This window comes from Protopterus annectens, chromosome 1.part1 (assembly GCF_019279795.1).
Source record: "Protopterus annectens isolate FY-2018-M chromosome 1.part1, PAN1.0, whole genome shotgun sequence".
In the NCBI taxonomy this organism is placed as follows: Eukaryota; Metazoa; Chordata; order Ceratodontiformes; family Protopteridae; genus Protopterus; species Protopterus annectens.
Window position 1 is genome coordinate 575395070 of NC_056726.1, and position 25257 is coordinate 575420326.

Here is a 25257-nt window from a genome sequence, read left to right on the forward strand (position 1 = left end):
GGCTGCATACATATAATCTGACTTCACAAGCCCCAAACATAGTGAAAGTTTTAAAACATGAGGAGAATAAATCTAAGATAATGTCCCTGCTTAGTTTAGCAGAAGCAAATTGGTGTCAAGTGGGAATGGAAATCAAACCAGAAGTAGATAAAAATCAGGCAACAACTGAATGTGCCAAAAAAACAAAAGAAAGAATATAAGTTGAAGGATCAGATGAGAAGGCAAGAAATGTGGAAAATGCATAAAACATTTGTTAAATATAGAAAACTACTGGAACAATCTCACGTTGGTCAGGATGAAACACTGGAATGATTAAGGAGAGGTGAATTTAAACCAAAATAAGAAAGGTTAATTTTGGCAGCCCAAGACAGTGGACTTCATACACTTTGATTTACAAAGTCCATTAAACATGTGGGAGAAACAGACAAATGTAGGTTTTGGAAAACAAAACTGGAAACAGTGGCACACCTTGTTGCTGGTTGTGACATACTAATGGCAGATGGCCTGCATACTGAAAGACATAATAATGTGGCAAGACTATTGCACTGCGGATTGTGCAAACATTATAATACTGAATTAACTGAAAAGCACTGGAAACATGAACCACAAAGCATTATAGAAAATGTTGAAGTTTATATCACATGGGATCACCCATTACCAACAGTTTAAAAACTGATGCAAAAAAACAGATATAGTAGTCCATGAAAATAAGACAAAATAATTAATCTTTGAAATTGCTACATCTAGAGACTACAGTGTCTTATGTAGAGAGAGACACAGAGTCATAAAATACCAGGATTTGCAAGCAGAAATGAGGACATTGTGGAAGATGGATACCCAGACAGCTCCATTAGTAGTAGGAGCAACGGGTCTTATAAAAAAGAATTTACAGATGTACTTATGTAGGTTACCAGTGCATGTAACTACAAGTGAATTGCAGAAGGACTCATTACTTGGCATATTGTGGGTGCTGCAAAGAACAGTGAATCAGTGATTATTATTATTATTATTATTATTATTATTATTATTATTATTATTATTCAGTGATTATTTCAGTCGGTATTGCTGTCAATACTGTGCACATTGCAGGTGCTGCAAGACCACTTCTGGCTAACATCACGGATTGAAACAATATTCATTTCATGAACTTTAATCATATTTTGACTTAGGAATGGGGGTCCATTCCCATCATGGTATTAGAAACTTAAAAGACTTGGAGAAATTAAAACAGGGATATAGCACATAAAATGCATTTTTATATTGCCATTTATAGGATAAAATTGCAAAAAAAATGTGACTTATCATATCACATATTTATTAAGCACGTTTCCATTTTTATGTTCAGGTTTCCAATATGATATCGGCCTTTTAAAAGAAGATGGATTCAAGGGCAAAATATATGGCTTTTTCACCAGAATTTGAGGAGACTGCATTCCTTATTTGCTCTTGGGCTGTGTAGATCAATGAGTGCATATATAGCTTTGAGAAGCTATTCAAGGGCTTGCACTAGAGTATAAATACTGAGCATGTGCAAGCCTGACTGCCATTTTGTAGTTAGCTGTTGAGATGAGAACATATATGTATGTAAGCTCTATCTGTTAGTTCATTCATATTTAATGATGCTGCTATCCATCCTGATGTGTTTCTATGTATTAAAGCATCTGAACGAAACCCCAAGCCTTCGTATTATTTGTATTAGAGATGAACGAGCAACAGGCTAGAGCTCAGGAATCAACTTTCTGAACTTCTGAACTTTGAAAGAGAAACACTGCACATTTAATTACTGAAATAGGTGGACCATGGAGTGGTGCTAAAGGTAGGGATTTTGTCAGGTTTTTGCTTGTTCCACAGGTGGTAGCCCAATCTCATTGGGCAGTCAAGGCCTTCCTCAGTGTCTGTATCAGCACTACCATCAGAGTGTGTGGAAGGTCTTTCGTCCATTATTCTGGAAGAAGAGGGGGAACCTGCTGTGAACCTTCATTGGCTGTTGACCTCCTTTTCCTCTCAGGTGACATTGCAGAAGTATAACTCATCAGTTGTGTGTCAGAAACTGATGCTAAAGCTGCTGGCCTATTTGGATTAGAAGTGTTTCCCACAATTTATTGAGAGTAGGTAGCAAATCCAGCTTTCCTTCTAAAGAGGAGGCTCAATCCTGGTTCACAACAGATTCATAGTTTCATAGATTAGTACTAGGCTAACTCCCTTGGTGGGCCATTTTAAGCCTAGCCAATTACACCATGTGAGAATCAAACCCTGCATCTTTTGTGTAAAGTAAACACCTTAACCATTATGACAACCATGGAGGTAGCAGTAAGATTATACTCATCCTTGGATCATGGAAGATCAAACTATGTTTGTGAAATGAAATGTGTTCAGGTGTTGCAAGTACTTGTGTCATATCAATGGGAAATTGTTAATATTATTATTATGGTTATTTTGTAGAGAGTGACACAACACCCTGACCCCATGTAGGAAATGGAGAAAATGGAGGTTGATGATGATCATCATGATGATCCAGACTGAACCTTATCTTACAAAAAGTTCAAGGCATCTTATGGAGAGTCAGTTAGCACCTTCTTGCCCTTCTATTTAATGCACAAAGTGGCATGGCAGTCAAACATTGTTGCCAGCTCATTTTGGTAACACAGCAGTCTGATATGGGCAAAAGCTTTCTAGCAATGAATCACATCCTGTAAAAAAATCATGGAAGTGGTGAACTTTCTTCCCATTTAGGTTAAACTTCCTGTCTTAGCTTGCTTTCTCTAAGATTTCTTCTTTGTAATGAAGGTGAGAAATGTTATAACTATTTCCAATTGAGGGTGGCCTGAAAAATGCTTGCAGCCAGTGGAAACTCACTTTAACATGACCATTGAGAGACACATTGAAAATATGAACTATAGAAATGTACCTGAAGGCAAACAGTTGCATGAACTGCAAACATGTGGGCAGCGAATACTAATGACTACATATATTCTTGATTAGAATTTTAGAGAGAGTGAGAGAGAGAGAGAGAGAGAGAGACAGAGTGCTCAATAGCCCAGATTGCCATACACAACTAAATGATTTGCTCAAAGTGAAAAAGTAAAGTAAACAAAGAAGTTATAAACATAATAATCATAGTATCTTAAAAAGTGTTATGAAAACATGCTTGACTGTACTTAACTTTTAAAAATGAGCAGGCATTGCCATTATACATAACTGCTGCAGAATATTGCTAATACAGATTTACATAAATAAAATGTTACTATAACTGGAGATCAAACTTAGAGTTACAACACTCACCCCTGTCTTGTCACCTGTGGCCTTTATGGACAGGGACAGTTGGTAGATGCATTAAGTAACAGGCATATACAAAAGCTATTCTATCCTATGGGCACTGATAATTGGAAAAATTGGAGCAAGACTGGCTGGGTTGAAAAAGTCTCTTTGGCTGTTAGCCTAGTAATCTCCTATGATCCAATATATTAAAGTAAATTACAACTGACATTTATGAGGTAATAGCTGTGGCTACATAAAATTCAGAGGCTTGCTTATCATGATTAGAAACTTTTTGCTAAACAGATAAACTAATGTAAGACAAGGAAATCCCTATCACATGTTTGTAAACATGCACGCACCCACCATCACCATGCCTAATCCTGTTTACCTGTAATAATATCAATTATTAAACAAAAAGAAATTGCATTTAAGTATAACTTCTGTCAGAGTGTTTATTATTTGTACTCAAAGTACTCCATCAATAATCAACACCATTTTCCCATTTTTGCACATGGGATCAGGGTTTCAATTCAATAATGACAATGTTCGCACCACTGGCTGGCTAGCCCTACTACACTTGTCATTGCATACCACACATATATATGAATACTCACAGTTAAAGTCAATTTAGAGTGCCCAGTTCAACTACTGCATGTATTTGAAAAGGGGGAGGAAACAGGAACCCTCGCAGACAAGCTACCTGAACATGTAGACACCACACAAAAAGCACTCCAGGCAAAAATCAAACCAAGGAACCCCTGGCTGTGTGGTGACACTATTTCTTATACCACTGTGATTCCATATTATAACGGTGAGTAACCTCAACTCTGAATCCAGTTTTCTGAGTTCAAATCTCAGTGAAACCTGTGTTTTACTTAAAGTAATGTTACATATTAAATTATTTTAAACATGCTGCATTAATAGATACAAGTTAATTACATGAATAGTAACCAGTAACAGATTTTCAAAGAAGGAAATATTTTCCAATACGTACAAGAAGTTGCAAAGATCTTTTAAATAATGAACAATACCAACAGTTACTTCTTTAAACATTGGTCAGCATTTTATAACAGTGGGAATTACAATATATAATGATATAGGTATAGATATAGATATACCCCTGGATTCTCAAAAACTTGCACAGAGTGCAGGATGAGTGCAGGAGCCCACGCAGGCAATATGTCTGCCGTGTGATCCAGGAACAGCAGGCAGGGGTGTGCACGAGAGCTCCAGAACTAATCCTGCATGGACTAAGCCCTGGTATGCAAATCACCTAATTTGCAGGAGAAATCCATGCAAATGAGGTGATTTTGCAATCCAGGAAGCTTGCAATAGTCCGTGCAAGGCTAGAGCAATCTGCAGAAATGTACTCGGTTAGTAACCAAGTACATTTCTGCAAAATCAAAAACAGAGCTATGACAGCTCCAAATAAAGGCTGCATATCACCGAACAAGCATGCCAATGGCCAAGTAGAAGACCATTGGCATTGCAAACAATAAAAAAAAAATGAAAAAAACTACTTTTATTTTTTTTCGCTGATCTTGGCTGCTTAAGCATAGGGCAGCGGCGTGCAAATGGGATCAGGGAGAAAATAAGAAAATAAACTTAAAATGGACATTCTAACTAAAATCAGTATTCTGCCATGCAAGTCAATGGCAGGCAGAAGACAACCTGGCCAGTGAGTAGTGGTTGCTAAGGAGGGAGGCTCAGTGTGAGACATGTAACTATGCATTAGCAGGCAATCCTATGCAAATGAGGGGAAAGATAGTGAATCCCAGTTTCCCCAGCATGTGAGACAGGTCCCATCAGTGTAAGAGTATGAATAGCTGGGTGCAAGACTAGGATATAGGTGACATCATGGGGGTGTGTGTCAGGCATACTGTAAGCGTATTGGAGTCATGTGGCACAGGATTGCTCCTAGCGTAGCACAGCTAAGCTAGGGGTGTATCTAAACCTGCCTAGCACTCTTTACAAACTGTAAGCGGGTGTGCGCGCCACGCATTGGGTGTTACAGGAAGAAAAAAGAAGTTAAACCAGGAAATAGCAGCTCTGTGCACATTTGAGTACTCCAGTTGTGCGGCGCGCACACAGGCTTAAACAGGAAGGCAATGGGAGGGGAGAACAGCAGTAGGAAGGTAACCAAGGAGAACTAGCGTAGCTGACAGGTGAAATGTATCAGAATAAGCCAATCACACAGGCAACAGACCAGCCAAGCCCACCACTATAAACTATGCAAATACCTTTCCCCCTTGTTTTTCCAAAAAAATGTGCACCACCAGTGTATACAAACGGGGAGATTTTAAGGGCTGCTTTTGCTATCATAAACCAGAATGTGCAAGAGGCTGAGGGTGGTGAGGATGTGAATGTTGCTGTGCTACCCACAGTAAGGAGACAGAGAAGAGTGTACAGACCCAGGGTAACCTACCAACGGCCACATGAGCTGGAGATAGTGGAGCACTATATGATAGACAGGGACCTCCTACAGCAAATTGTTGAGCTGTGCCGGCCACGCCTCACACACAGAACTAACACAGGGGAACCCATCCCAGTGGATACCAAGGTATGTGTATGACTACGAATCCTAGCTACAGGTACCTTCCAAAGGCCAACTGGGGATATGATGGGGATATCACAGGCATCAGCATCCAGGGTACTCCACCAGTTCCTGGATGCCATGTCAGCACATGTCGGTGAGCACGTATATTTCCCCATCATCCGTGAGGCGTTGGCCAGCAATATGCGTCTCTTCCACCAAATAGCAGAATACCCTGAGGTAGTGGGTGCAATAGACTGCATGCACATATGCATCAAAGCACCACCCGGTGAGCGGGGTAGGGTCTACATCAACCGCAAGGGCTTCCCCTCCATCAACTGCCAGATTGTGCGCAATGCCCAGGGCATAATAATGAATGTGTGTGCTGGCTGCCCTGGAAGCTACCACAATTCCCACATCTGGCATCTGACACAGCTGTACCAGAGATTTGCGGGGGCATCCCACACAGTCACCTAGTGGGGGATGCTGGATACACACTGGAGCCATGGCTGATGACACCCATCAGAAATGCACACACACCCGAACAAGAACTCCATAATGAGGCACACGCACAAACATGAATCATAATAGAGCATGTGTTTGGGATACTCAAGTCACGGTTCTGGTGTCTGGACACATCTGGTGGAGCCTTGTAGTATTCACCAACTACATGTACACAAATTGTCCTTGTATGTGCCATGCTACATAATATGATCCTGTGGAAACAGCTGCAGTAGGAACAGCATGGGGCAGGGCCACACAGCCCCCCACCATTGCCAAGGCCTGCACAGGCACAGAGTGACTTGGAGGAGGAACAACCTGTGCCTGCCCCACTAGGCAGAAGGAGGCATGCCCAATATGCCCTGGTCTTGGCAAAGAGGCAACGCATAGCACATGCACTGACACAGTAGGGACCCAGGGAATGACACCTCTCTCCAACTCACACATACAGTAAAAGGGATGCCAAACATGACACTATCTGTGCTCAACCATGTATAGGGAGAGTACTATGTGCATCCAACATAGGCAGCCCTGCAGCACCACCCTCAATCCTGGGACACCCACAAGGAAAGTGACTCACACGTGCCAGTTGGGGGGGTCACATACCCAACAACAGTTACAGCCAGCAGGATAGATGTAGACAAACACAAACAAATGCTGTACTATGGCCTCTGAATGAGCCCTATGTGACCCCCCCAGGCCTACACAGACAGACAGACAGACTACAGCAGGCCATGCATTTGGATGTAAGATGTGAAGGCTAGGAAGTCAGAAACTAATATGTAGGTAGTTAAATCTAAGATCTGTAGTACACTGGTATGCCTCTAGCCAGCACAACAGGTAAGACTACAGACTGAAATGGAGTACCCGACATACCAGTACAGTCCTAGCAAATGTGTAAAAGTGTCAGGTGTGCCCCCCATCCCACGTACACTTATAGTAACATTCAGGTGTGCCCCCCATGCCTGTGTAGAAATGTAGAAACAGTCAGGTGTGCCTCCCCCCCCCCATGCCTGTGTAGAAATGTATCAGCAGTCAGGTGTCCCCCTCCCCCGCTATGCAGAAATGTAGCAACAGTAAATGCTATATGACCGATGGATACCCTACAGACACAGCATGCTACCTGTAGGTGTATAGCACAAAGGTCAGCATCGCAGTGCAAACTACCTGGACTTGATCCACACATGCAATACAGATGGCCATACTGGGCATGCTCACACACTTAGAAGAATGAATTCAATGTCAGTCAACAACATACTGAAAGGTCATACTGGGCATGCTCACACACCTAAACACATGAAGGCCATGTCTGCAAACACCAGTGGACCAGACATATCTGGCAGTTGCAGTTCTTAGTGTAGACACATGTCAGTATGTACCACTCTTGCCTTGCACACACAGTGGATAGGAAAACAGACATATATGTAAGGACAACCCACTATAATAAGCCAAAGGTAGATGGACATAGATGTGTGGAAGAGGGTGACCGTGACAAGGAGCCATCCGGGCCTGTCCCAGCCAGCACACAGCCAAAGGGCCCCAAACACATGAGGTGCAGATGCCACTCACTGCAAATACTAGCCACCAGTATCTGTCAGCATGACAGACTATGTGGTGCTCGTGCCAGCTGTGCAGCATGACTGTACAAAGAAGTAGTCATCTAGTAGCTGTGTACATGTACCTGTGACATATGACCCCATGTGTGCCTGCTTGTGGCATGTCAACCCCTACATTAATGGGTTATGGCCCATGCACACACCGCCCTCCCCATAGTAGTATTATGACAAGCCTGCTGAGGTCATCCAATGTGAAATATACCTTTGTGAGAGCTGTAGTTCAATAATCTCCATGGTGCGTCCCATAACTGCATACTGCTGTAGTGATAAACTAGTTAGGTAGTAGTTCTAACCCCAGACTTGGCAAGTGTGTGTTTGTGTGCATGTCTGACTGTGCAGAGAGCAATGCTTTTTAGGCTACTCATGCTCCGTACAATTCATATACTCAACTTTGGCAAGGCTGCTGATATCACTCACCTAGAAATACACCTCTGGGAAAGTCAAAGCCAAGTGATATCCGTAGTGCGTCCTTTAACTGCATACTGCTGTAGTGCGATAAAGTAGTTAGGTATGTGTTCTAACCTCAGACCTGTCAACTGTATGTGAGTCTGTGTGTGTGTGTCTGACTGAGTAGAAAACAATGCTTTTTAGGCTACTCACACTCTGCACAATTCATATGCTCAACTTTGGCAAGGCTGCTGATGTCACTCACCTAGAAATACACCTCTGGGAAAGTCATAGCCTGCTAATCTTTGTAGCATGTCCTGTAACTGCATACTGCTGTAGTGTGATAAAGTAGTTAAGTAGATGTTCTAACCCCAAACCTGGCAACTGTGTGTGTGTCTGACTGAGTAGAGAGCAATGCTTTTTAAGCTACTCACACTCCATACAATTCATATACTCAACTTTGGCAAGGCTGCTGACATCACTCACCTAGCAATACACCTCTGGGAAAATTATAGCCCAGTAATCTCCATAGTGCGTCCTGTAACAGTGCACTGCTGTAGTGTGATAAAGTAGTTAGATAGGTGTTCTAACTCCACACTTGGCAACTCTGTATGCATGTGCCTGACTGAGTAGAGTGCAATGATTTTTAGGCTACTCACACTCCGTACAATTCATATAGTCAACTTTGGCAAGGCTGCTGATGTCACTCACCTAGACATACACCTCTGGGAAGAGTGTCATCCAGTAATCTCTGTAGCGTGTCCTATAACTGTGTACTTCTGTAGTATGATAATGTAGTTAAGTAGATGTTCCAGCCTCAGACTTGGCAAGTATATGTGTGAATCTGTGTGTCTGTCTGTCTCTGACTGAGTAGAAAACAATGCTTTTTAGGGTACTCACACTCCTCAGAATTCAAATACTCGACTTTGGCAAGGCTGCTGATGACACCCACCTAGAAATACACCTCTGGGAAGGTTGTAGCTCAGTAATCTCAGTAGCGCATCCTGTAACTGCTTACTGCAGTCGTGTGATTTAGAAATGTGGTAAGGTGCCATCTCCACCCATGGCAGTTCTGGATGTTTTGTGTGTGTTTCAATGTTTGTGTATGGAGCAATGCATTATAGGCTACTCACTTGCAGTACATTTCAAATGCCCTACTGTGGCAACCCTGCTGATGTCATTCATTGTGAAATACAACTTTGGGGAAACAGTTCTTTAGTAATCCCTGTGGTGAAACCTCAAACTGCTCCATGCTGTAGTGTAATATAGGCCTTGGTCAGGAGTTCTATACCCACACATGTCAGTTGTGGCTATTTTGTGTGTGTCTTACTGTCTGTGTAGGGAAAAATGCATTTTAGGCTAGACATTTGCAGTACAGTTGAAATGGCCTACTTTAGTAATCCTGCTGATGTCATTCATTGTGAAATACACCTTTGGGGAACAAGTACTCCACTAATGTCCGTGGCACATACTATAACTGCGTAGTGCTGTAGTGTAATAAGATAATTAGGTAGAGGTTCTACTCCCAGACATGACAGGTGTGTGTCTGTGTAACTTATATCGTGTGTAGAGGTAGGTGTGAGTGTGTGACACCTGTAGGCAATGTGAAAGGGGTTTTGCTCAGTTCTTTTATGGTGGCCCTACCATATATCACCATGTCAACCAGAGATGGATAACAGATGTAAATTAGCTGAGAGGCTGGGGTGCAAAGCCATACCCAGACATGTGACATCAAGGCCAGCCAATCACAGTTAGCAACCTAACTATTACCCAGTGCGCACACACAACCCATGTGTCATACGTACACACATACCTAGGCAACAGCCAATTAGTGGGTAGTACACTGCATATTGGCCACTGATAGTAACTATGCAGTGATAGCAGTGGGCTACAGAGGGCATGTAACCCTGCCCATCTCTCCAATATGTACGTACATGCAGAGAGTGCACCTCCACCATGTTCCCAAATGGACACCTGCACCACCCGTGGTGCCTTCACATGAGACTCCCAACGGACATACCATGCCTGACAAAATGCCCTGTATGGACAGATGACAGTGACATCAGAGAATGCTGTTAGCATGCTATCAATGTAGGTGCAGGGTAAACCTGCTGCCCATTACCAGTTCCTACCACAGTTGGGCAAGACTGGCACATCCAATGATAATCTGTGTTCACAACATTGGCCAGACACCCCAGGTACAGTTTCACATGTCACTGTACATGCATGTGGGAGGTGTGCACATCCCAGACACCATCCATGTCATGGAGTAAGGAACATATACATGGCAAGTAATGCACAGCGCTGGCCACACATAATAGTCACCCAGGTGACTGGATGGGGGATGCAATACTCACCTGTGTGGGCAAATGCAGAAACTACAGGCCTGAGACACAATGCAGACCATTGTCATGTGGCCTGATGCCAAGGAATACCCATCCCCTACACTTGTATAGCCTGCTGGCACAGTTGACCACCACACACCCATGCAGACATGCACCCATGCATGTCAGAACTGGCACCCTTTGTGATCATGTGTGTGTTGTATGGTGCGTATGACCACATCCACACTCACTACAACCCCCAGGGCATACTGAAGCATGCTGTCTGACATCTGATACCTCATCATACTCTTTGCCCATACGACCTCTGTATGACCCATGTGGTGCATGTGATACCTGCACATCGATATGTTGTGGCAATCCCACTAGTGATGAGTTGCACTCCTGGCCCTGCCAAGTGTGTTGTTGTGTGTGTGTCCCTGTGTGAGTGTGCCTGTGGTGATGCTGGCAGCTGTTCATGCAGACAGGCACGTGTACATCACCTACTGGATATCTACCATATCCCTGTTACAGATATTACTCACCATCACATATATGTTCTGAGTGCTCCACAGCAGGTAACCAATGTGGTGCATCCAATAACTGCATCAAACTGTCACAGCACTACATACTTGTCAGGGGGGTTGATACCCTGTGCTGGTAGGTGTGTGGCACAAACACGCTTCTGTTTTACTCTCCCACCCCTCCCTGACATGTATTTGCCTCTGTCTGCCTCCTCCACTCCCTCTTGTGTGGATGTGGAGACCCACACCTGCTTTGCTTAGGCATCAGCATGTGCATTTTAAGTGATGCTTATGATCTGCTGATGGCCTCTGCATGAATTGCAGCCCTCCCCTAGCTGATTGCATGTGGAACAGCTGTGGTAACATTCCCATAGCCAATTGCATGAAAACACACTCCAATACCTAGGAACAACATGGTGGTGTTGGCCCTTTTCAGTCACTGTGAGCAGGAACTAGATCTGTTGTTTGGCAAACAGCATCTCAGATGGATTGGGGATTTACCTCTAACAACATACACTGTGAAAAGAGAGCAACAGAGATTAGGGAGATGTTCCTGACCTGACTACAGACTGCAAGTGCTGTTATACTGCATGTGGAGTAATGTTGGTTTAACAGTGTTTGACTGGATATGCCTGTCGTACATGTCGCAATACCTGCCATGTCAGTTCCATGTATATGAGGGATCCCCATCTGCAGGGTCATCTACAGACTGGGCAGTGTTGTGCCTTTGGTTTCATGTGTTAGCCATGGTGCATCTATCTGTGGAATGCAGAAGCTAGTATGAGGATTGCAGTCTGTAGATGGTGAAGGCCGTGACAGTTATTGACTTCATATCCCTCATAGGACATATGTTGCAAAAAACCCCATTACAATGGTAAATTTATGAGATTATGACAGCAACATGTCTATACTGGCCCTGTGTATGTGCTGTCAGACACACCTCTGTCAATCTTTGTACATATGTCATGCATGAAGTGGTGCATATGTGCTGTACGCCATAAATAGTGTCATCATATCTGATAACAAGCCCGTGATATTTCAGATTGCTACACATGTCATGTACAGTAGGGGTTATATTTCATGACATCACCTGGACATTCTGTGGATGATTGTACAGTACTGCGGTCTGTGTAGTGATGGTGAATGTCGGCAGTGTGTGTATTGTTAATATGTACTTTAGCCTGTGCAGAGACTATGGTAGATGTCATTGTTCTAGCTTCCCTTCTATCTGATGTTGCATGCTGCCCCACTGTATGGTACCGTTTTGCCATACATGTTTGTAGGGCCATACACAAACATGTCCCATACCACAGACAGCCATCAGACCAAACTGTGTAGCAGCCCAGTATATGTAGGGTCATCCTGTGAGTGGCACATATGAGGATGGTGTAGAACAGATAGTCCATATACTGTAATATTATGCTACCTTACCATATGTGGCTGTGGTTGTGTTCACATTGGTTGTGATTATGCACTGTCATACAGGTGTATCTCACCCTGTGCTGCGACATGGTCATTGAGCCAGCTATATATGCAGGTAAATGTGCATTCCCCCATACGAGATGTAGGCCAGTGTTGAGCCAGTCTGACGGTAGTCTGCACAGTGCATTGTTACATGCCTAGCAGCTTAGTGTACTTACCCAGTGAGATGTTATGTGCAGATACTTGCCAGATGTACTGCTGCTGGGCCTCCCTAAAAAGTCATGTATGTCAGACAGAGCAGTGGGATGCCGTACAGATGCATTTCAATATCTAGTGGGTAGTATGTGTCTACCACACCCCTGTACCAGCAGTCATTATGTGTCAGGCCAGACAGGAGTGTGTTAATCCAAAACCGATGGTGGCAAATGTATACCAGTCATTATGTGTTATACCCATCTACATGGCTGTCTACATCCATATTGTCAGGCCTGGTACACATATTGTGCACTAAGGGATTATGTGTATACCTCAGGACTGAACAAGGTGTGTCCGGAATTCCACATATATTGGCCAATATCTCTGTGTGCCCTTATGCACTCCAGAGGCCAGTGTATGTAACAGTGGTATATGGGCCTGTATTATTGAGTCTTGGTGGGGAGCACCATAAAAGACCTAGGCTGTTACAAAATGTGGGGGGTATCAGGGGTGAACTGCCAAAAGAACTGTTCTGTTTGTCGGTGTGCTCATGATGGTGCCAGATATGCCTTGTTATGTACCAGTTACAACCCATTTGACCACAAAATGCCTTTACCTCCTTGCACAGAGTGTGGATAGAGGCTGCTGAACTACACACCTGCAGTACATACTGTTGATTGTTTGGTATCCTGTGGCACAGTCTGTCTCCACTATTATACAATTTGAAGGGCTTGGCCTGGACAGCAAGAGTTGTGAACCTTTCCAGACTACTGTATTAGTGTAACCATTTCACAGTTGCAGTACTCTGTTTATATGGTTGTTAGTATCTGAACATCTATATGACATGGCAAATAGAACTGTTATAGTACACAATTAACGGATTCCCATTTCTGCAAACCTGTGTATGGTGTCTTTCCTATGACCTTTCTATGGGTATACGTTGCAGGCAACAACTGACATTTGTATGAGTGGCCCATACAGTGTCCAATTGTTCAAGTGTTAACTGTAGGCATAGTGGCTGTTCCATATTGTGTGCACCTCTTACATCTGTATCTTACTGTACATATATATATAAAAATATATTATATATATATATATATATATATATATATATATATATATATATATATATATTTATCTGTATCTGCATTTCTGTGCCTGTGTATCTGTATCCTGGGGATGTTGATGGCTTCCACATATTACATGTCCTATGGGAGGCAGACTGTACTTGGTAGTGTATTGCAGGGCGCATGTAGTTGGGTGGGGGGATGTCTATTTGAACAAAACGTATAGTGGGTGGGGCCTCTCAATCCCATTAACTGTGCATGTGGACATATGTGTATTTAATCTGCCATTGCTATCTACAGATGTATGGCCATATATATATATATATATATATATATATATATATATATATATATATATATATATATATATATATCTGCTAACATATATATAACTATGTCTGTATATACCTACATAGATACATATCTGCGTACACATATGTAACGTGCTGATTATATGTAGACATATAGGGGTAGACACATATATGTCTTGAATTAGCTATATGCATATATATATATATATATATATATATATATATATATATATATATGTGCATATATAGTGATATATATGTATATAAAGTTAGAAGAACAAAATGTATATATATATATATATATATATATATATATATATGTGTGTGTGTATGTATATAGATATGCTGTATCTGTTCAGATTTTAATATAGTTACACACACAGACTTCTAGGTGTTGGTATACATTCTCTGTACTGTTGCATGGCAGGACTGGATGTTATGTTTCTGACAACATTGACATTCTATGTATCTGTCATGGCTTAGTGGTACATTACTTTGTCTTGGATGTGCAGTGTCCTTGGTGTGAGCCTTGCAAGAGCTGTTTATTTTGTTGCTGGCCAGAACATGGCCTGCTGGATACAGAGTGATTAAGGCACTTTAAAGCAGTTGTAAGCAGGTTTGCATGTGTTTGCGCAGAGCTAAGCATTGCCTGTACAGGTTAAGCACTTAAGAAGCTGAGTGTATGAAAACGTAACCGGAGGTTAGCACTTCTTACCTCCACTCAAACCTGCGCAAACCCGCTTACAACTGCTTTAACGTGCCTTGATCACTCTGTATCCATCGGCCCTTGTACTGCTTAGCAACAAAATAAACACTCTCTGCTAGGCTCGAACCCAGGACCATGCACACCATAACCAAAGAGATTTACCTCTAAGCCACCTCAGATATACATAACTTTGTTGTATTCACATACATATCATCCAGACCAGTCATTCAACAGTATAGAGAATGTATTCCAACATGTAGATGTATGTGTGTGTGAAAATATATTAATTTCTAAACAGATACAACATATTGATATATGTAGATATATATATATATATATATATATATATATATATATATATATATATATATATATGTCAATATATACATATATATGAACATGTACACATATACCTACATCTATAGATATATATGCCTACATCTAAATGTGTACATATATACAGCAATATATATATATATATATATATATATATATATATATATATATATATATATATATATATATATATATACACATATACATATATGTAAGCGGATATATATATATATATATATATATATATATATATATATATATACGGACATACATCTGTATATAAAGTTGGAACATAGCAGAAACATATATGTCCACCTGCATCATTAATGGGGTTGACAGGCATGAACAACATACGTCATGCATGAATAGGTATCCCCCCACAGCCAAACACGTCTGCCCTGCAATACACTACCAACTGCTGCAGATCCCATAACCAGGACCTTACATGACAAGGGCACAAGATGTTAACAGTACTCCATCTCACCTGTATGATGTCAGGCTGGTATCAGTAACATATCATGCAGTAAAGTCAGGCTCATAATGACTCAAATTTTGTAGTAATCTGTTACCTTTGCTAGCCAGAGTCCCGTACTGTTGGCCTGTAATTCAGAGATGTAGATGCCAAACAACAGTGGTCCCAGGACTGAACCCTGAGGTACTCCACTTGTCAACTGTCTGGAGCTGGATTTGGAGTCAGTTACATCTACAGTTTGGGTGCTGTCAGTAAGCCATGTGGAAACCATTGAGTGGCATAGGGATGTATGGCAAGATTAGTATATTAATCTATGTTTCCATACTGGAGGATGATGTTGAAGTGCTTGGCGAGGTCCACATAGGTTTTGTGGACCACCTTACCCTCTTCAACAACTATGCAGACTGAGTCAAAGCAGTCAATTAGGTTCAGGAGAGAAGACTGGCCCTCCATGAGCAAAGTCTGTATGAGGTCCAGTGTTTGCAGGTTGCCAATGTCTGTGTTCAAAGATTCCATGATAATGCATTCTATGGCCATGCAGATCAGGCTCATCAGACTGATGTGACAGTAGTTCCCGGGATCCAAGGTGGGTTCATCCTTGTGTAGTAGGATAACTGCAGCTGTGCACCACTAAGTGGGCACCAGGCCTGATGTGAGGCTATGATTACACATGACAGTTAGGTGAGCTGCCATTTCATTTTGTAGTGCATGTAGTACACAGTCCAGGATGTCATCTGGTCCCATGGATGCTGCATTCCTAGCTGTGGATAGTGCAGTTTCTACCTTTGTGGCCATGATTACTGGGCATTGGAACTCATTTTGTATTGATATGGGCCCTTTTGGGGGTGAGAGGGGGTTGAATGTGGCACTAAATCAATCTGCCAGGATATTGGCAAATTCCATAGGAGCAGTCTATGTACTGCCATTTTGTTGTAGCCCAGAGCACTTCTGAGCATTGCCAGTAAGATTCTAGACATAACTTTAGAATGCTGTGTGGTTGTCTGTAGAATCTTTGACAATTTTAGTTACTTAACCAACTTTGGAAGATTCCATGAGGGATCTCAACTTCCTACTGGGGCTGGTAAGGGAGTTGTTTGCATCCTTGGAATATCCGTTTTCCTTCAACAGTGTCTACCTTCTGTTTTATACTCTGTTCATGGCAGGAGATTGCCAGACTGGCCTGCTTATTTGGGAGGAGAGCATCATGGCTCTATGTGGGATGTCAGGAATCATGCACAAGTGGATGTACTCATACAGTGCCTTAGTGCAGGATTCATCAGTTGAACTGTCAGCTCCTGTCTCCATGGGTGTCACAAACATTGCCACTTCTGCCTTGAGTAGCATGAGGTTGGCTTTGGAGAGGTCTTTTATGGACAACTGTATATACATTCCTTTCACATGTTCAGTTTGATTAGCCTTTGGTGGGATTACTTTGGTGAAATCTCGGTCTCATGTATTACTGTGATGGCTTAGTGGTTAGCTACTATGACTGTAATATACAGGGTCCTGGGTTCATGACCTGCAAATGCAGGTTAGTTTTGTTCTGGCCAGAACAGTGGTTAATGCATACAGATTACTTAGGGCAATTTAGGTTAATCACACTCAATATAATTCAAATGCCCTACTTTGGCAATCCTGCTGATGTCAATCACTGTGGAGTACACCTTTGGAGAAAGAGTACTCCAACAATCTCTGTGATGTGTGCTATAATAGTGCAATGCTCTAGTATGATATAGAACTCTGGTAGGGGTTCTATTCTCATGCATGGGGGTTGTGGATGTTTTTGTGTCTGTTCCTATGCCTGTGTAGGGAGCAATGCATGTTTGGCTAGTCACACTCACTACAACTAATTTGCCCTACTTTGGCACTCCTGCTGTCACTCACTGTGAAATAAACCTTTGGGGAAAGAGTACTCCAGTAATCTCCATGGCATGTTCTATAATTGTGTAGTGTTGTAGTGTAATAACTAGTTAGGTAGGAGGTCTAATCCCAGATGTGACAGGTGTGTGTGTCTTAATGTGTCGATGTTTGTCATTCGTGTCCTATGTGGAGATGGTTGCGAGTGTGTAACAAACACCTGGACTCAATGTTGAGTGGGGGGGTTTGCAAATCTCTTACATGGTGCCCCTAGTATATATCACAATATCCACCGTGCAGGGATGACAGATGTGATATCAGTACATAGTCAGTCAGGGGTTTGATACCCTGGACTGGTAGGTGTGTGACAGAAACATGCTTACCTTTTACTCTCACAACCCACCCTGACTTATTTTTGCCTCTGTCTGCCTCTCTCACACCTTCTCTGGTGTATGTGGAGACTTAAACCTGCTTGGCATAGGCAGCAGCATGTGTATTGTCAGTGATGCTCATAATCAGCTGATGGCCTGTGCATGAATTATAGCCCTCCTGATTGCATGTGGAACAGCTGTGGTAACATTCCCATAGCCAATTGTATGGGAACACACCCCAATTTCTAGAAACATCATGTTGGTGTTGGGCTATTTCATTCATTGTGAGCAGGAACTAGATCTGTTGTTTGGCAAACAGCATCACAGATGGATTGGGGACTTACCTCTGACAACATACACTGTGGAAACAGGCCAACACACACAGGAGAGGGATGTGCCTGTCTTGACTACAGACTGTAAGTGCTGCTATACTGCAGTTGGGGTAATATTTGTTTAACAGGCTGTGTGTGGATATGGCTGTCCTACATGTTTTAATACTTGCCATGTCAGTGCTATGTTTATGGGGAATCCCCCTCTGTAGGGTCATCTGCAGACTGGGCAGTGTGTGGTGCCTTGTGTTCCTTGTGTTAACCACAGAGCACCTATCTCTCAACTGCAAAAGGTAGAGTGAGGATTGCAGTCAGTAGATGGTGACAGCCGGGAGAGTTACTGGTGTCATAGCCCTCATAGGAAACATGGTGCAACAAACCCTGTTATGACAGTAAATGTATGAGGGTATCACAGCAACATGTCAATATTAGCCCTGTGTTTGTGCCTCCAGCCACAACTCTGTCAACCTTTGTACATATGTCATGCAGTAGGGGGTGCATATGTTCTATACACCATATTCATTGACAGCATATCTGTTAACAAGCCAGTGAGATATCAGACTGTTACACATGTTACATATAGTAGGGGTTATATTTGAGGATATAGCCTGGGCATTCTGTGGTTGTGTGTACAGTACTGAGGTATGTGTAAGTCTGGTATTTGTGGGCAGTGTGTGTATTGTGAATTTGTACCTTGGGCTGTGTAGAGACTGTGGTAGATGTCATTGTTCCTGGTCCTGTTCTATCTGATGTTACATGCTGCTCCACTGTATGTCACCCTATCAGCTTACATGTTTGTAGGGGTGAACACACACACATGTCCCATACCACAGACAGGCAGTGGACCACGCTGTCTAGCAGCCCAGTATATGTAGGGTTGTTGTGTGAGTGGCCCATATGAGGATGGTGTAGATCAGATAGTCCATATACTGTAATAGTACTCTAGCTTACCATATGTGGCTGTGGCTGTGTTTACATTGGTCATGGTTATGCACTTTCACACAGGTGTCTGTTACTCTGTGATGTGACATGCCTGTAGAGCCTGCTATCTACGCAGGTACATGTGTATTCCCATATGGGAGATGTAGCCCAGTGTTGAGCCAGTCTGCCTGCAGCTTGCACTGTACTTTGTTACATGCCTAGCAGCTTACTGTACTTATCCAGTGAGATGTCATGTCCAGATACTTGCCAGATGTACTTCTGCCAGGCCACCATGACAGTCATTTATGTCAGACAAAGCAGTGGGATGCTGTTCAGCACTAACTAGTGGATAGTATGTGGCCATGGCACCTCTGTACCAGCGGTTATTATGTGTCAGGACAGACAGGGGTGTATGAATGCATAACCTATGGGGCAAATGTATACCAGTATTTACATGTTATACCCATCCACATGGCTGTTAACATCCACATTGGAAGGCCTGGTCCACATATCTTGCATGAAGGGGTTCTGTGTATACCCCTGGACTGACCAGCATGTGTCAGACTGTCCACATATATTGGCCATATTGCAGCTGTAGTCCACAGGGGCATTACTGTGCTAGCAGTGGTACTGTACTATGATGACCTTAGAATGTCTGTCAGTAGCCAATGGCGCACATGTTAACAGCAGATGTGGCCTCTCACACACACCATTTCTGTGAAGACGATCCCTATTACAGTAGCAATAGTCTACAAATATACCTGCAATACATACATGACATCCCCTTGAACTGAGAGGTTGGAACTATTGGGGCTGAGGTAGGGCTCCACTCCATATGCAGGACACATGGCGAACATATATGTATATATAATTATACATATATCCATATAGATATATACACATATACATATCTTTCTTACTGTATGACAACAATTTTACACATATGTGCCTGTGTTCCAGCCTCTGTCCTCCACCTACATACCTGGCTTGGCACATGTGACATGCTGTCAGGGGTTGTTATGTAGTGGACTGTTTGTATGTCATGCTGTCATTCCTGCCATCCCTCCACTGCTGTTGTGTCCCCCACACATGCTGGGAGGTTGGGGCCATATATGTGTGGGCTTCACCTACACAATACATGTGTGCCCTAATGCACTGCAGAGGCCAGTGTGCGCAACCGTGGTATATGGCCCAGTAGTAGTGAGTGGACGGGGGGTGCACCATGACTAACCTAGGCTATTAAAACATGTGTGGGTATCTGGGGTAAGCTGCCTTAAGGTATCTGGATGTACATTACCATACAATCCACCGTGGGTAAATGCAGGCCTACTGCCTCCTGCCATACGAAATGTTCTGTTTGTCAGTGTGATTGTGATGGTGTCAGTTATGCCTTGTTATGTAACAGATACAGCCCATTGTTTCAACTGGGGTCTGCACCCCCTAGGAATTGTGTACAGAGTATAGATAGAGGCTGCTGACCTATACATCTGCATTATGTACTGTTGATTGTCTGGAATGCTGTGGGCCAGTCTGTTATTACTATTGTACTACTTGAAGGCCTCGGCCTGGACAGCAACATATGTCAACCTTTCCAGACTACTATCCCAGTATAACTGTTTCACAGTTGCACTACACTGTTCATATGGATGTCAGTGTCTAAACGGCTGTATGACATGGCATATACAACTGTCATAGTACACAAATATATATCTTTCACATTCATTTATGCGCACCTGTGTGTGGTGTTATACCCTTTGATATCTGTGTGGGTATGTGTTGCAGGCTATGAATGTCATTTGTACGAGTGGCTCATACAGTCTCCAGTTGGTAAGGTGGTGACTGTAAGAATACAGGCTGCTTAATATTGTGTGCACGTACTACATATGTATCTTGCTGTACATATCTGTGTGTGTGTATGTGTAGTTACATATATATATCTATATATATGTATATATATATAACAATATCTCCAACTCCAAACCACAACTGGAACCAGTAAAAAACCTTGAAAGCAACTGGTAAAATCCAAAAAGCTTTATTGTACCACACACCAGTTGAGCGCTTTCTTCCCTACTGAAGGGACCTCATCAGAACAGTTTCAGTTTTACAACCCAGCCCTTTTATGTAAAGAAGCACCCAATTAATCAATTAATTATACTAAACACTTACATAAAAAAACTACAGAGACATAAAAACAAGATGCATATACCAATTATGTGTATACAACAGTACAAAACATTACATGGCAATTACATATCAGATAAATTAACGATCACTATAAAAACTTTATAAATATTCACTCAAATGTCTAAAACTAATTATGTTACCCTTAAATATTTTTTAACTTCAAAAGACATGCCATATTCACATTTTCATTAATACCAGGTGTCTGGGTGGCATTCTACCTTAACTGCCACCTTAACTAACATATATCTAAATGTACATCCAGTATTCTACCCTGAGGGTCTTTAACCAACTGTTGCAGTACAGAAAACTTAAAAATGTGGTCCTTATTCTCAGATATATGCCTGCTCAAGGTGTTAGTCATTTTGTTGTTTCTTATATCCAATAAATGTTCCTTAAACCTGTCCTTAAATTGTCTACATGTTTTGCCCACATAAAAATCAGGGCATGACTGGCATCTAGCCACATATACCACATTCTTACTGCAACAGTTAAAGTACCATGCAATGTGTATATACAGTCCATTTAGCCTCAAATACTCTGGGGTCTCTCCTATATTCATACAACAATTCCCCATTCCACATTTAAAATTCCCCCATTTTCTGCTAGAAATAACCACTCCTTCATTTCCTTTTGATTCTAACACATTTTTGAATGATCTGTCCCTCCTAAAGACAATTGAAGGAGCAGATCCTAATTTTTGCGCAATATGTTGATCATATGACAAAATTTCCCAATTCCGCCTGAGCATTTCGACAATTCTATCTGCGTCCAAATTGGAAGTGGTAATAAAACTAAGCTTCCTATCAGGCTCCTCCTTTCTGACCTGATAGGCTACCTGACCTCTACCATTATTCCGATCAGGCCTGCCCAAAATGGGTTGGTAAATGCCATCCGCTCTCTTTTTAATCACCTCTTTGGCCAAGACTGCCACTAAACCACCAGGATATCCCTCTTCAAAAACATTTTTTGATATAAATTTCACTTCTTCCCTAAATGTGGCATCTTCACTCACCATTCTAGCAGCCCTCACAAGCTGCCCCTTAATGATGGACTTTTTTGTACATAAGGATGCCAACTATCAAAATTCAAATATGAATTGGAAAATGTAGGTTTACGATAGATGCCAGAGGTAAGTTTTGCAGTTTCCTTATCAATCTTTAAGCCCACATCAAGATATGTAAGATAAGAGAAGAGTAAACAGAAGCACTCCAGGGGTTATACCTTTATTCACAGATTATCACACATTTATTTCTACTGGTACAACACTTTCTAAGGCTCTTATATTTTTTGTTATGACAGTACATGCAGACTGATTACTAACCTGCCTCGCGACACAGCCTTTGCAGCCTAGCGTCATGAGCTTGCTGGTTCGCAGCCCGCTCATCTGCAGCTGTCAGAGAAATGTATTGATATTTAGCCATACCTATCCATAGTATACACAAGCTAGATAATTATTTACTACTTAGTAGAATGTGTGCTTACTCAGTACTGGAGAATTGGGCATCTACCGAGACTCCTGGATCCACTGTTCCAGGACATCCCCCTCCACTGCTTCAGGTCAGCATGGTGGTGCCTGACCTGCTCACCAGTCAGGTGGATACCTGTGGCACTGGTGAGGTCATGAGCGAGACTGTCCCAGGCCTCCGTTTTGTACTGCAAGCCCTGGTACTGGCCCTGCAGTAGTCCCTGATCATGGTGTTTTATCAGGAGCCGTACCATGATTTTTGACTCCTGGATGCCCCAGCGCTGCACTCTAAATCGAGTGCCTTCACCCACACCAGCCATTCTGCCTGCAGTAGGAAGCTACAACCAGTTATGAGAAGTATTCCCACCTGTGAGGTTTAAATATGGCCATTTTCCCACACTTTCCCGTGATTGGCTAGTTTTGAAAAGGCTAAGCTATGGGCGCACCTGCTTACATAAGGTTGGCACTGTTTAAAGAGGTATACCACTAGGCAGATTGAATTGGCTCCCCTACACATTGCTTACACTTACTAACTTGAGCTGTGCTGCAGTTAGCATTGCTTAATATTTTATCACTATATTTGCCATTTGGCAATGATTTTGTTCTTCATTACAGATTATATATATGTCTAGTATCTGTGATTCATGTGTTCATACACTGTATGGGGACCTGGGGACTTCTACACCTTATTACAATCACACCTCAGATCTATGCTTACTGCAGTAATCCAGTTCACATATTTATCTTATGTACCACTTCACACTGTACATAGATTCAGTTCATGTTTGGTTTGGTTTTCCTGTGGTGAGGATTAGTTTGCTGATACCTCATTCATATCTATTGCTATGATGGCTTAATGGTTAACTACTGTGACTATAATGTACAGGGTCCTGAGTTTGAGACTTGCAGAGGCAGTATATTTTGTTGCTGCGCAGAACATGGGCCATTGGATATAGAGTGATTAAGGCACTTTAAAGCAGTTGTAAGCGAGTTTGCGTGGGTATTCAAGAAGGTAAGCAATGCTAACCTCTAGTTACAGTTTTTTACAGTCAGTTACCTTCTACTTTGCTTAATCTGTGTAGGCAATGCTTACCCCCGAGCATACACACTTAAACATGCTTACTACTGCTTACTTTTTGCTTAAACCTGCTTACTAGTGTCTTATTCATTATGACAGTGACACTTCACATGTGCATTTAATGCAGTACTCCAGTTCACATTTAAATGTTGTTATGCAGGTTATACGGCAAAAAGATGTGAGAATATGTTCATATACAGGTTTCACATGGAAAATGATATGTGCTACAGTGGGACTTAAACCGGGAATGCCTGTTTATTAGGTGTATGCTCTGACCACTACACTATTGCTGTGCTGCTTCATTTGCATATATATATTCCTTGTTATCCTCTTCAGCCTTTTCAGCTGCTCTACCCATAGCTAAGCAATGGGCAAACCCGTGCACCTACGGTTAGCTGTACTCAGGGTTTTAAAAAAAATTACTACAAGGTTTTCTTCATTTTATTTAAGTGTACTGTTGCTGTTGAACTCATGGGGACTGCTGGTGGGGATATGCGGACACTTATGAGTGGTCTCGCTCATTTATTTACACATTCTTCTGTTCTACTTTGCAGGGGCATGTTTATTCTGAGAGCTCTGCTCTCAGACACACCCCCTGCACTCGTCCACGCTCTGTGTAGCATTAGGAGTTCAGGCAATACACCTTCCTTAATATGTATGGCTCGCTGCCGCCCTCCTCTTAAACTGCCGCTTCCGTGCAGGATAAGATTAGTCCTGCATGGAAAATTAGTGGATCTGGGGGATAGATTATAGATATAGCTATATATATATATATATATATATATATATATATATATATATATATATGCATTTTAAAGAATTCCAAACATAACTGGAATTTTTTGTAAATTCCACTTTTATAAAATTGTACAAATCAATATAATTTTTTCTGTTAACAAATCTAATAAAATTTCATACCATCATAGGAAATTATTAGGCTAATGGCCCTAGAGTCCTTACAAGCTTAGCCAGGTTCTACCCTTATCTCCATGATTAGCACTTATTGCCCCTCTCCAAGAGGGACACAGATGGAACTCCCAGTGTGAATTTATGGTTACCCATCCAATCATCCAGACTGCATCTGAAGAGGGCCAATGAGGTGTTCTGTTTGACATGAAGTGGGAGTCTGCTCCAAAGGTGCGGTAACCTCTGGGAGACAAATCTGTCCCTCCAGCAGGTTCTATTAATGTCACATACCAGGTTAAGGTCTTTAGAGCGAATAAACCATGTACCATTTGACTTGCGGATATGCAGAATTTCCAGTAAAGCAGGGTCAGAGATTGCCTTATATGCAAGGCGGAGATTGGCTATGAGGAGTGGCCACATGGGACAGATGCTGACAACCTTGAATTTTCCTTGTGAGAAACCTTTGAGGTCTCTCCAATTGCTGCAGGTGGTTG